Genomic DNA, 15,584 nt, shown 5'->3' on the forward strand with positions numbered 1-15,584 from the left:
AATACTGTAGAGTCAGATAGTATACACTAACTTAGCCCAAAATAAGAAAATGAATGAAAAATAATTGAATACATTAATCTAATAAAAGGTTTTAAGACAACAATTACAAACTTTTCAGAGAGTGATGATGTTGAGAAAAGCAAAACCAGCAACTGCTTGAAGGCATCAACCTATCAATTCTTCCTCAGAACTGAAAATTATAATTACACTTGTCGGAAACAGAACTGCTTGAGTATCATTCTGCTTCTCCTGTCTGATTGCAATACCAGATACAGATTTATTGAAGATGAAAGGATAGGAAGAGTAAGGGAAAAAAATAATGGCAAAGTGGGTAAAATTCAGTATATTTTAACACCAATAACATAGCTGCAGGCTGAACAGTTCATAGTAGACAACAAGCAGTGAACATCTACCAAATAATTATAGCAGTAAAAGTAGAATGCAGTATAAAAATAGGCAACATGTGGCTCTCCACATAATAGCATTGTTGTTGAAAAGAAGCTAAATGCTTCAGAAGAGCATTTCCCTTCAGGAGTTGAATTCAAACTTCCAGAACATAGAGATCACAGCTGCAGACCTGATCCAGCCAGAAGAATGAAATTAATCATTGCAGTAATAACTACCATAATCTCCTTTACAGAGTTTATGAAGTTCCAAAAAGTGGGTTTTGATAATATTTTAAATAATGCTATTTTTATAACTTCTGCTTCACTTGTAGTAACCATAGGCTTGCTTTTTCCTTACTCAACCATATAGCTGAGATTGTTTCCAGTCTCTCAATTATTTCATAAACAAAACCCAATTCTTAATACTCTCACTAGGAGTTGTACCTCTGACATCCTGCTGCCCATCCCAGTGCTGTGAGGCTCCCACCCTTTCACACCCAGACCTGTGACATCCAGACTGTCTTTCTGTGGCTACAGAGGTGTAGGAAGGCAGGGGATGGATGGCTCACAGTGCACAGAGAATGTTCCCTAACACAGCGACAGAGGCAACAAAACAGCGCACACACAAAGCCAGGAAATAGATGAAAGGACCAAACCAGGTCTAACCATAGTTAATATGTGCTTTCATGGACTTTTCTGAGCCTGTCTGAATTCAGGCACGTGGTGTGACTCCTGGGGTGTCCTGTGTAGGGCCAGAAGCTGGGTTTGATGATCCTCATGAGTCCATTCCAACGCAGCATGTTCTGTGATTCTGTGATTTCTTAATCAAAGCATCAAGTATATATTAATTTTTAATTAAACACAGTGGTTAATTTAATATTAAACAACATCAAAAGTAAGCATATGCTTCACTGAATTAAGTGTGTAATACATAAAACAAGACTTTGCAAGTCTGTTCCCCAAGTTATATGTCAAAGCTCCTTCCACAATCACGGAAAGAATTCAATTCTTCAGAGGGCGTCCTAAACAGCCACTGGCTTCTTGTGTAGCCAGGAGGAGTTCTGGGAAAGAGCCTCCAGAAAACCTTGCCACACATGGGTTGCATAATAAAATCCATTCAAAGGAAAGGAATTCCTAGCAACTGATGGTAATAAGACTCAGATATTTGAAAAACAGTATAAGGAGATGCAAATGGATCCATCTCTTTTTAGAGCAGCCCTATCTCACCTCCTGTCCTGCTGAGGACAAGGCACAAGCAGGAGGGTTGTGTCAGGACTCTGTGCAGGCTGTGACCATGAAAGGTGTTGAGAAAGCAGAGACCGTCACACACTGAGCAGCAGGAGGTGCAGCAGGTGAAGGCAGAGGTGACTGCTGGTCTGAGAAGAGCAGCACATGAGGTGTGTACTCCTTTTTCACAGGCTCAGTTTCCTGTCAGACATCAGCTCTGGTAAATTCTCCCAGAAGCTGCCCCAACTCAAATTCCAGGACACATCAGTAATGTCCTGCATTTGATGCAGCCAAGGTCCCTTGGAGCCCTGCCCTGAAGTTACTCCACATGTTATCTATCTAGTTTCGTAACCTGGAGGAGAAACAGCACTACTTTATCCATGGCTAATCAAATAAACTTGTTCCAGAAATGGTGGTCACCAGAAATAGACCTAGTGGGGAACAGCCAATGCTTCCTGTCCGATCAACAAACCCGTGAAAGGAGGAAATTAAAAGACAAAAGTATAACCATCTGCAGGGTTCTGAAGAAGGCACTTATATTCCACCTCAGTCCCATTTTAGGAAGAAGGGCCCCTGTGGGGACTCAGCTGTACTCCCTAAAAATCATAAAATATACATGATATTCCCCAAAAAGCTTAGTAGGAGTGTTCAGTCAGGCTTCTCCCAGACCAAAGCCAGCCATCTTCGTTTGGCAGAGTGAAAATGCTGAAGAATCTTTAAGTCTGAACACTCATGAAGAGTCTTCCCTTCAAGTCAGCACACTGCAGCCCTGGATAGCACATGAGTCTTGTCCAGATGTGTGAAAATATTAAGTATTTGACACAACAACATCCTACTTCTGCACCCTAAATGGTGCTTTATAAAAACTCCAGCTTTAAACATGTTTTCAGCAGATCTCAGATATAAATTGTACTGCACCAGGACAATATGCACACTAATTTGGGACTGGTTTCCAATAGCCCATGAAATTACCAAAAATGCTATCATTCATCTCAAAGAAAGGGAAATCTCAATAACAAAACATTAAACTGAAGGTCTCTAGGCAAAATTTTACTGAACCTTAAAGTTTTCATGCACAGTACTTGTAACACGAGTCAGTTACAGCTTCTTAAAGCTCATCCCAGGCTCTCCCAGCACCACAGCAGCACTCTGCCTCTCTCAGTAGTTCTTGGACTAGATCAGGTCCCAGCAGCTCTGAGCTTCTCAGATTGCAACACAGTGGCTAAGAAAATGCCAAAAATCTCCATCCGCCCTTCGTTTAAGTGGAGTCATGTCGCGAATATGAAGGTCCAGCTGATGTGCTACCCAGTCAAAAAGTCGAGAACAAAAATGCTAATAGTTGGTGACCATTTAAAACAGTACATTTTTAGACTAGATCCCAATTAATTTCTCTCATTGGAGGAGAGAGGGGCTCTCTGAAAGGAGAGGATCCATTTGCACCTCCTTATCCTGTTTTCTACAACTGGGGATTTGCCCCATATTTTAATCAACACCTTGGCTAGGCTGCTCTTCCCCAGACAAGTTTAATCATTTCCTACTACTCAGATGCATTTATCACCTAAGATAGCATCTGAGTTTTACAGCAGAATGTTGCAACATCACTGAGGTCACAGCCCATGGAAACCCCTGTTTACTCATTGAAGATCTCCATGCTGGCCTCAGAGTGTAAGTCCAAAAATGAATTTTAATTCTAAGTTTAAAGAATTTTTAAAATGCAGAGGTTATTCTGGTAAAGCTGACTCTCAAGAATGACTTGTTTACCTTCTTTCAGCAATCTATTTTCTTTTCAAAGCAGACCTCAAGATTAAAGGAAGAGTAAAATAAAATATAGTTTGGAGGGAGTAGGTATAACTAAACTTTTTTCTCAAGATCCAAGGAAAAAATAGAAAAAAATCTCAACACAGGAAGTTTAGTAATTTACCTTGCTCAGAGGTACTGACAAAGACCAGCCACCTCTGCTGTAACTTCTGTACTATGTGAAGCTTGGAGTGCCATGAAAATGGAATTTAACAATATTCTGGTAGTATAGTGACAGAAAGCCACTACAAATGCTCTTTAATTATTTTGATTTTTAAACATTGACTTTTACTGTCACTTTACTGTTACTTTGCTTGCTGCTGTCATTATTAGCCAATCTCAACTGATTTTATACCCCTTTTTTAGAAATTTATTACAATTCATCCATCTGTTGTTGTAAATTGTCCCTGTGCTTTTTTGAGTATTCTGCAGCATGGCCATTCTATCATTTTCAATACCCAGTTATATTTTGGTCTGAGCATTTAACATGAACTTTATTTTCATATTTTATTGGGACATTCACAAAGCTTTCATCATACTCACCTAAACACGGCTTGTATCTAAAAAACTGGATCAATCCTTGGGCTAATACATCTTTTAACTGTACCCTGTAGGAATGATTTGGAAGAATGGGACAAACCTCCTTAGGGAAGTACAGTATAATCTAACATAAGATAGTATTAAGATATCATCATAACAAATAAGCCAAGATTTTTTACCATTTGAGATAGTCTAACAAGGACTTATTAACAAGGCCTGCAGTAGCAAAGGCTCAGAGCAGCCTTCACTGAACTGCAGAGCACTGTCACTCTATTTTGGGTTAAACAGGGATGGAAATTCAATTAGGTCTTTCTACAGCACCAGTCATGACTCCAAAGACAAAGGGGTGAAGAAGACTAGAAAGTCTCTTGCCTACAGAGGTAGTGGAAAAGAAAAGGAATAGTCCAGCCATGAAGCTGCAGCACTGACTTTAGCATAGTCCCAGGTTCTGATGCTCCTTCCTGCAGCTCCTCTCCTGCTGGGTAACCCACAGCCCCAGGGAGGGCTCTTCCTCAGCACTGGGCTCTGACCATGAGCACCAGCACCCCTCTAAACCTCCACTCTCTTACCCATCTCTGTCCTACGAGGAGCTCATTTCCCACACTGCAGACTATGTCTCCAGAGGGTAAGAGGAAAGATTTTCCCTTGTGAATACACTCCCTACAAGCTGTCATCTTGCTGAAAAATTTAAAGCTGAAGATATCCCTCTTTCTTCATTCCTTGACCCCACATACAGAATTTAATGAAAAAAAAGCAACAACCTACTACATTTCACATTTCTGACCTGTTTTTTCTTTAAAATAATTAAAAGGCACAAACTGCAGCTTTCAGGACTGAAGGATACTGTCAGTAATAACCATGCACAGTATTATACCCAAGCATTAGCCTGTTTGAGGCTTCATCAGGAAACTACATGATAATTAATTGGCCACGATGTGGAGTTTTGAGACAGAGGTTGGGTCATGTTACAAGAAGGAAAGTTGAGTTAGTTACTGCTCCAGAGAGCTCTTAAGTCAGTAGGAGACTTTAGATCCTTATTCCTACTACATAAATCTGATTTCCCACAAGCCGTACAAGGAGAATGTTCTGTGAAATTAGCAGACTGTATTTATGTTACACTAATATTTTCCAGATGCAGATTTTGATATTCCCAAGTAAAAAAAACCAAAACCTAGCTAATTTGTGGATCCTCAAAGTAAACCTCAGTGCCGTTTATTTTCCCTCATCATATTCCTTTTGGCAATACTGACTTGAACTCATAAACAATAAGGCTGTAACCCAGAGAATGCAGCAAATTCTCAACCACAACTGAAAGCAAGAGTGGGGCACGCTGAGCACCTGGCAAGGAAGTCCTTCATTAGCACCACTTGGAAAGTCATACATGAGATCACTCACTCCTGGCTCTTAACAAAGAATATGAGGTGGTCCAGAGCAGAAAATGTACTCAAATCAAACACATGTGTTGACATATACCATTACCCTGCTGGTTTTAATAAAAAGGGTATGAATTTGTTCTTAAAAACGTTCTAGAATTGTCCTGTATTTTGGGTATAATTGACTACTTGTCTTTGGTTGTATGAATTAGAACCATGATAAAAACTTTAAGAAGGTCTTGTCCTAAAAAACTCACAGTTCATTTGGCATGACTGTCTTTTTAAAGTTAATAGCACTGTTTATGCTACTATGCAAATAAGAACAAGAAATAAAGGATCATTTGCAAAGTCATTCTTTGCATAAATGAAATGACCCTTTATTTTTTAAAAAAGAGAAAGATAATTTGAAAGGAAGAAGCAGTTTGAAGTAAACCATAAACAGACAATGTCTAAACTCTCTTCTTTGTAATCAGTTCGTAACTGAAAGCTTTACAAACAGAACAGGCTAACTGTATTCTGGAGAAACTGACATCTCCTCTGTAGTTCATGGCATATATTATATTTCATATCACCATAGAATTTAAGATTAGAAATCTGGCAAAGGGCATTGGCCCTTTGTAGTGCAGCCAAATCCTCCTGCTGAGAAATGTTCTCTTATACCTTCACACTCTGCAACAGCATCAGCAAATCTAACCTCACACCTAAGCTTTTATCAGCTTGTCTCATTAATGTGAGCAGTGCCCATTTTGTTTACAATACTATGAAAAAGCAATATTAATGCACACAGGGCCATTTTTTTTAAATAAAACTGCAAGTCAGTTCAGCAAACAATAATTTCAAAATACAAAATGTAGCATCTTTAACAAGCAGCCCACTCCTGTAAAACTCTTGGTCTATTAAAGCTTCAGGACATCACTAAAATTGCTGTCTTAAAGATCCCAGCAGAGGCTCCACACTCCCATTCAAAAAGTTTTATTTTCTTTTGATTTGGTTTAGGGTTTTTATTGAAAGAAAATTGCCAATATTCAAATGTAGCATGTTCCAATTCCAATCAGGAATTCTGTTATTACAGTATCGGTGAATCCAGTCTGCGAAGTTACTTTTCATAAAAATGCTTTAAACTTTATTTACCATTGCCTTACTCACTCATTCAGTTGACATCTATTGCATCAACTGCTGCAAAAGCAAGAATAAAGCAGGACTCTCATCATCATCATCATCTTGGAAATTTCTGTACTGCTTCATCAATCTACTACGAAGAGCCAGTCACAGACCTATCTAAGAGTCAACTAAATACCAAACACCCTAGAAACAGCTGACAAAACAAATTTCATTCTGAAGACTATGTAAGGATGATGAAAAAGGAGAGAATGGCACATATCAAATCTTATGTCATGAAAGAAAACAGTTACCAGATCTATAAGCTGATCTTACTGTAGGAGCAAGGACACATTGCATTCACTTGGTCTCTTCCACAGAAAGAGGATGCAGGAAGCAGAGTAAATAACTGGTTTGTAGGAATTCTTCACATTACACTGAAGTAAAAAAAAAGTGAAGAGATGAGAGCAGTAGAGAAGTTTTGTGTGCTAGTTATGCTGCTGGACAGCTGTAACTCATCCAGGACCCTCCAGGCTATTTACTTAGCAATCCATTAACCACTGCTAATTTTCTCCTTGAAAATCACTTATTTTCTTATATAAAACAGGGAGGCAATTGTTCTTCACACTGGAAAGTGTAACACACACACATACACACACCACTTGGCTCTGTTAGTGTCTTACTTGCGTGGCCCACACAATCTGGCACTACTGTCACAGTAGAGCTCTATCAACCCCACACGAGACCTCCCCAGACTCTTTGCACCCTTGCACTCGCAGTGTTCCCCTCTCAGTCATCACAGTGGGGCCTTTTCCAGCCCAAGGAGGGAGAATTACTGCAAATGAGATCACGGTAACACAGCCACAGAGCCCTGCCAGGACTCCTCCGCTGTTATGACATCTTGGGCTAGGATGGATGTTTCACATTTCAGAACCGTGGGCACTCAACTCAGCTGGCCAGATGTTCCATGATTCCTTTTGGATAAGCTCCCCAGTCCAACCTATACAGCCAAAAAGAAAAAAACCTTTTCTTTCTTTTGTTCTTTTTTCTTTCTTTTTCTTTTCTTTTTTTTTTTTAATAAGTAAAATATCCTTTAACTGTGTATCCCTTTTCCTAACTGGGTTTCTAACTATGAAGGTAGCTGACTGTAGTGCATATAAACCGTGGGTGAAAGAGTCCCATCTATTTTAACCAACTTGGTCCTCTTATTTCTGCTCTGGAAATCTTAGTCAATGTCTTGTTGTTGATTATCTGACTTCCACCCTTCCTGTGCCCAGAAAGAGGTTTCAGCCATTTCATCCTGCATGCTTTTACTTATTTTGATTCAGCTGTTCTCCCATCCTGCAATAAACCGTTCTGAAACACTTGTGGCCCAGATGTAAAAGGTGTGGAGTGAGCAGTGTTATTGCAGTGCAGTGATCACCTTGGCAAGCCTTTTGCAGCTCCAGTGTCCCTGTGGCTGCAGGTTTCGTGCCTTCCTGACCCATAACTCTCTCAGCCAGCTGCTCACCCATCACAGGATGTGTTTATCCAGCTGTGAGATGGACATTTAGTCCAGAAAGATCCTGTGAGAGACAAGTATTGCAAGCTGTACTTAAAAATGGACACAGCAATTTACCCAGCTGAGAATTCACAGTTAGTTTGTTAATTTGCATTCAATCTTCAGAACATGTGTTTTTAACACAAACAGCAGAAGTTAGCTGAGAGCGTTGGAAGGAAATCAGCAGCGTAGATAAGAAAGTGGACAACAGAGACACGAGCATTTTAGGCTGGATATTACTGCAATTTAACTTTTCTTTACTTCAGTTAGCTTTGCTGAAAGGAACCCTGGACTTCACTCTGGTTAAACATCTGTTGTATCATAATTCTCTCCTTGTTAGGTGACAACAGGAGGTGAGCTACACACAGAGGTTGCAAACTCGCAAAAGTTAAGAAATGCCGGATTCAAGGTTGCCTAATCCAGCTTCTGTAGTGTGATACATGCTGTAAATATGCAATTGCATTTTTCCCCCCACACCTCATGCACAGCAGAGCATAGATAGTTCTTCTGTCAGTATTTCTTCAATATTCTTTTTATACATATTTTTTCCAATACCTGACCTCATGACTTTAGTCAATTACAATATCTTGAAATGCTTCATGAAATAACCTTTACTGGACTCTAAAAAGATATGTCATTTTACAAAGATAGACACATTAAGAAAGAAGAAATGTTAAACAACAAGAGACAGACCTGCAAAGCAATTTCACTCATTTAAATAAATAGGAATTTAAGCAAGTAAATTAGGCAACTCAGATTTATAAAAAGAAAATATTTATTAAATAACAACAATGAAAATTTCAGAGTATTTGAGACCTTAAAAAAATTAAAGTTAAAAACTATGCTGTTACTTAAGGTGTTTTATTCTAGCACATTTCTGGAAGAGAAACCATATTATCATGTCTCTAAAAGAGATATATGAGAGCTGCCTTCCCAGTGCAATTGTGTGCTCAGAAGTAACATCAGTAATTCTGTCTCTGGCCTGCTTCTGAGCTCTGCTTCCTTTGTGTTTTGTGAGGTAAGAGACAAGTCTGAAGCATCAGGCAGGTTAAGAAGTGTTCTTCATGCAGCCCAAATGGCCCTGTGATAGAACACAAACCACACTGCCTTTGAGCTGGGATTTTGAACCATCTTTCTTTTTACCAGTGCTCAATGTAGCCATATCTTGAGCAATGTTTTGTACCTTCAGAAAGTAAATCACAGTAGCCTTTCAAGAGAAAGCCCAGTTAGGCAGGAAGAGAGTCAATATTAGCAGTTGTTGATCCAATGTTTCCAGCTGACAGCAGCCCAGCTGGTCAAACACCACAGAAAGTTGAGTCAGAGTGAGGATGAAGCAGCAAGGCATTTGTTTCCTGAAAATGCACATTAGACCCTGTCTCCATCCATCATTTTGAGATCCATCTTGCTTTCCACTTAAAAAGAGCTTAGCAGAAGCAATTAAATACTATTACATTGAGCATTTATGGCAAAAAAATAACCCTTCAGAAAGTTATGCCACCTGCCAAGCTCTGATCTTTTTACTTGTCACAAAAGGCAAAGCAATGAACAAAGTTTGTGTTCTCTGGAAGGTAAACAAATCATTTGCCTTTCACAGTAGATACCTCCAAAGGTAAATATATCTGCAGTTTTACTTTCAGTTCTAAAACCTGTATATTTTATCAATAAATCAATGGAAAAGAATGAAGCAAGAAAATGTAACTGGGAAAATAATTTGGATGCATAGAATACAGCCATTTGTGGGTATGCTCTTCTTTTGTAGGAACAAATCAGAGGTAGTTTTGCCATTGCAGTACTGCATTCATGGGAAAATGAGAAGAAATCTTCTTGTAGTGAGTCAGCTCATCCACCATGTCCCTTTCTTTGCTCTTCAGGTAAGTAAAATATATTTGCACACCTGACTAAATAGGAAGGTCTGATTGATTGACCTCATTGCTATATGAATATATAGCATCACTAGAGGAGGAAACTAAGTAAGTTATTAAAAGAAGAGCAATGATAAGACCAAGGAAGTTTCAGTGATATAAATAGGGCCGTTCTCTTTAGACTAGCAAATTTTGTATTGTTTTTAAAGGATGTGATGCTGTGGTTCAGTATCATTGCCAAATTGGAATGATTATGCCTGTGAATCACCCATTTCAAAATATAATTCTTACTTACCTTGAAACTGAAAGAATGGAAAATCTAAACAAATAAAGGTATGTGGTTTCCTGGTGTTTTCTCCATAACATGTAATGCATTGGTAATCAAAGGCAGGATAAATCACAGGAACACAGAATTTAACCCGGAGCCAAATTTCAAACAGATGTAGAGGGTGCAGTCTGCCAGCTTTAACCACTTAGGAGAACAAACATTCCGAATGAAGGGCCTCTAAAATCACAGCTTGATGTAATATTAACAATTCTACCAATTTATTTTGCATGTTGTGGAGTTTTACATGGATTGCAAGTACATAGTCAAAAGATAAGGTAGTCACTGCGAGCAGATAAGAGTATCTGCTCCCCTTGTACCAGGTACAGAAGGAAAAAAAACCCAGAAAACTACAACAGAAACAACAACAACATCAGCAGGGTTCATAAGAAATGAGATAGCAGGAAAGAAATAGCTTTATTGGAGGACAAATAAAGAGAACTCCCTCTAGGTACGAAATGCCTGGCAGCAGTCTCCTGCATGCTGACACGTCTAGTTCAGAAAGTTTAGGAAAATGCAAATGAGTGAGAATCATTAGGATTAAATATTAGTTCCTAAAGCAACATGGCTGATCTTTCAGAATCACATTAAACTGTGCTTAGAGTATCAAATCAAATGTATTTCAAGTCGTTACATTATATATACTTTAGACATTAATTAGCTCATTCTAAATGACATTTCTCGAATTAAACTGTCCTTAACATTTATTTAGCATAAACATCTCTTTTCCAAATTTGCCATGGCATCCTCTGTTTTGAGGAAATTTCCCTAGTATCACCTCCATTTGAGCTCTGCAATAGCACAGTTTTATTTTAGAATCCACCTAGTCTCTATATTCCAATAGATAAACCAAGAAGAGGAGCACCAATGCACTAAGGAAGGATGAAATACTGTGTACATCTGCATTCTGCCAGATAACCCACAGCAGCAACCTGTTCTTTCCCTATGACTTTGCAGTCAGGAAGGGCTCACAGACCAGCAATTAACTTTATTCACAAATCAGCTGTACAAAGCATCACTTATATTGTCTGAAATCAAAACCACAAGAGTCCCACTGCTGTAGATTTTTAAAATTCAAAAATAAAACTAGTAATTTCCTTTTTCACTATTGCCTCATGCTGGCTCAAGATACATGAGCAATATAAAACACATTAGCAGATCTTAGTCTGATTAACTAACTCAAGGCAACAAAACCAAGGGAGTTATGGCCACCATGCCCTCTAGAAAAAAAGCTAGAATCTCAAAAGTGCACTTGAGAGCTCTCTGTTGAATTGATATAGTTTGGGTCTGCTAGAGAAATAATCCTTTCATATGATGTAAGTGCACAGACCAACGACTGAACAGTTTCTTTTGCAGAATAGGATAGATTGGATTGTTACAATCTTCCAGTGTGACCCCCAGAATGAACTGTGCTGTAAGACTTATGTATTCATCTAGTTTGAATTGGAGCATCTCCTTCCAAAAAGCATCCAGTTCAGATTTTAGAATGTCCAATAAGGGGAAATTTATTACAATCTTTATTAAATCATTCCACTGGCACAAATCACTCACACTGTTTAAGATGTGCCTGCTTGGAATCTAAACTGCCTAGTCTTAAATTTAATTGCATGGTTCCCATTTTACCTCTTTCAGCCAGACAGGAGAGCTCCTGTTATCAAATCTATGCTGCACATATAGGTAAACTGCTCCTTTATCTTCTCTTTAATAAACTTTGCTGAATCCTGTTGCAGAAAAAGGTTTCCACATCTCAGAGTTCCTCTCTTACACCTCCCTGACTTCCAGATCTGAATGTGATATTCTGGTAACCATTGTACTGTGGGTAATTGCAGCTTGAACAATTTCCTACTCCTTTGTTCAGACAGGGAAAGAATCACCTTCATAATGTTGCACTCAGAGCTCCCTCACCCCCAGAGTCCTTTTCTGAGTCACTGCTTCCCAAAACAGCCTTCCCCCACAGAAAAACACTTCCCTGTTTAGTTCCCAGGGGCACGGGTTTAGCTCCAGCCGTCCAAGCACGGATTGTTTGGTGACACCAGGGGCAAAATGGGTCCGTGTGGTGACAGTGACACAGCAGCTGTACAGCCCTGCACATCAGCCCTGGCTGGGAGCACACCTCGCTGCTCCTCAGGAAGCTCCTCAGGAGGGCCAGGGACACAACCATGTCACAATAACCATGTCACCACAACCATATCACCACAACCATGTCACCATAACCATGTCATTACAACATGTCACCACAACATGTCACCACAACCATGTCACCAGATACTCCCATGGCTGAGGGAAAAGCAATCCCAGTGCCACCCTCACACTTTGGTGTAAGCCCAGCAGAAAGGAAAGTTCAGAGGGCTCTCATGAGCACACCAGTGTGATTCAAGCAGCGTTTAATACTGTTCTGGTATCTTACACGGTGCTGCCTAAGCAGAACTGATTGTCCTCACATTGCTGTTCTGATACAAGATGATTTGGAATCTGCTGCAAAGAGCTTACTAAAGGCAGAGCCTATAGAAGTAGGTAACACACAAAGCACAGCAAGCTTTCCCTAACAATTACAATCTCAAAAACCCAGTAGTTAATGAAAATGCATTTCTGTGAGCATGGGAAAAATAATGGGGAATAAGAAGAAGAATTTGGAAAGAAAATGCAGTATCTGCAGCAGAAACTGGTTGACATTTTTGTCAATTATTTACTAAATCTCAATTTATTTCAGTTTCAAATGTATCCAGATTAATGAATTAGCACATAGTCCTGATATATTTATGAAATAGCCAAATACCTAGTCCTTCCATTCAATTAATGGCCAGCATATTTGCCATTATAAGTAAAGCTGCACTGCATGTTAATATATTTATATGTAGTCAGTGTATTAACATTTCTTTTAAAAAAGAAGAGGAAAAAAAGTAAAATATTATTTTTACTATTGAAAATAGTAAAACCAGATTCATTGTCTTTAAGCATTTAGGAAGGATATATAAAATGGCCTTAAGAAGTAATTGGAAATTTCTGAAGAATAAAAATATCTGAAACATGAAGAGACTTTCAGTCTCCACTACTGTTTAAATTAGCTTTTATATATTCATTGTTTTGTAGATATCCATAACATGATTTTTAAGACCTGACAAACACTGAGACCTAAACCACTCTTCATGAATAATGGAAATCATTCTGTAGAAAAGAAATACACCGCCAATAATAATTTTAACAGTCTTCAAAATTCTTTAAGTGTTGCTCCTGGGAGAAAATATTTTAAATATTTTAAAATATTTTAAATCCTTAGTCTTTCAAATAATGTCCAGCTTTTATATTAGCCTTGGGCTAAAATCAGGGATATGCATATCTTTGAGTATTCCTTCTGAGGGCAGAGCAGGGAGTGATATCTGTAGTAAAGAGAACAGCTTGGCCTTGAAGTGATCACATAAAAAGGTACACCAGGACATATATCCTCCCACAAAAGAGCCTCCAGCTCTCCAGAGCTGTGCAATTGCTGAGCAGCCCTGCAGCAGCGTGCTGCTCCCCAGCTCTCCCAGGACACATCATGGCACAGCACAATTCTGCCCCTCCTGCTCTCCTCAGTGCCAGGAGGAGCAGAGGGGAGCATTCAAGACAAGCATTTCCCCACTATAGTATCACAGCAGCACAGGAAAATATATAAACTCCATCGTGCCTGAGAAAGGTGTTAACTAATGACTGTAAACAGAGGGGATCTGAATTTAAGATAAACTGTTGTTTAACCACCACACCAGAATTAAGAGCTTCCTCTAAGGATCACTTTTCTGTTTTCCTTCCTTTCCCTGTCCTTTTATTTACACTTGGATTGTGTGGGGTGTACATCTTGTCTTGTTCTACTTACACATGGCCAAGAACAAAGGTGTAGTACAACCACCACAGATGTAGGTAAAAACATTCCATTCACATCTTCTGTTAAAAGGAGCAGTAATTATACTTCTGGGATACAGGAGTATAATTACACGGGTACAAAAATGTAAGGCACCAAAAGCTCTATTACCTTTAAATCATGAGACTTATATCAGCTTATGTGGGAAGATCAAACTGGGGAAGATTTTTCTCACAATAGAAAGAACTCCTTGAAAGTTCATGTTTAGGTCAAGAAATGGCACTTCTCTTGTTTCAGGTATTTTTTCACCTTAAGAATATTCACCCACTGGAGCACTTTACCCAGCAACATAATAGACCCTGCACCTCCTAAAGCCCTTTATATTCCTATCCACACATTTCAGAGATATGCTAAGATCTCAGAGAAATTACAAGATTGATGTGGAAATTACCAGACCAGGCGTTATGCAAGAGGTTAAAATTGCCTGGCTTTCAAAAGTGACTGAAAGTCATTATATTGCTCTGACTGCACCTTTATTGCAATGAAGTGATTTTCTGTTCTCTGGCTGAAGGAGTGCCCAGCTCCCTGTATAACAGAATCTTCAGCTATCAAACCGAATCAAATGGGTTGAGGAAAGGTTACATTTGGACAAGTCAGATTTTCAGCTTAAAGAAAACTCCAAGATTTATTAGACCAGATTTCTCAAAAGAATAAGTCTAGCTTACCCATACATATCTCAACTATTATCATGTCAGACAGGGTGCACTCCACCACTTAAGCATGTTTCAGATATCTTTCCAAATAGGTATTGCCTCTTAAGAATGCAGGAAATTTCACTGACTGTACACAGTAGTTACCTGCATGCATTTTAAATATTCTGCTGCCCTAACATTCATAATCCATTTATAATCTATTTTGTTTTCATATTTCTAGAAATACGTTACTCATTTGGCAGTAAAAATTCATGTTTTATCTGCATAGAGTAAAAGTTGCTCTGCCTCTGATTCCTTCTGCTTGCCTCTGTGAGATTGTTAATAGACTATTCACTCCCTCACTGCCTGTGTAGAATAATGAGTGTATACCAAGATTTCCTATAGAACAAGACCTTATAATGTAACCTCATGCTTTCAGGCTACATGACAGCCAAAACCACATCATTTGGAGTTCTCATTATGAATAAAAATGAAAAAAGTACTCCAAAAGATCTGTGAGGATTGTGCAGATTAAGCTAGTAGAGAAGACTTGAGACTTTTTTTTTCTTCAGAAAAACAGATGTCATTGGCTTCTCAGTTTCATGAACCATGATGAAAATATATTCAGGCAAAGAGGTTAAAAATTGCATTTTTGTGATGATGAACTCCCAAAGTAAATCCACAGAGAAACTACAAGCAGGACTGATCTCAAGGAAAAGCAAGAAAGTGCAAATGAGGACAAAAAAGTGCAAAATACTGATGCTTCTTGCACTGAGCCTAGAGCTCAAGGGAAACATTCACACAGGGGCATACCTTATTTTAATCATTTTTGTACTTTTTCACACAAGCTTGTTGAAGAAAGAAGAAAGGCCTATTTTTTTAAACTTTTTTTATTTCCTTTTAATAATA

This window comes from Cyanistes caeruleus, chromosome 9, assembly GCF_971803275.1.
Source record: "Cyanistes caeruleus chromosome 9, bCyaCae1.hap1.1, whole genome shotgun sequence".
Taxonomy (NCBI): domain Eukaryota; kingdom Metazoa; phylum Chordata; class Aves; order Passeriformes; family Paridae; genus Cyanistes; species Cyanistes caeruleus.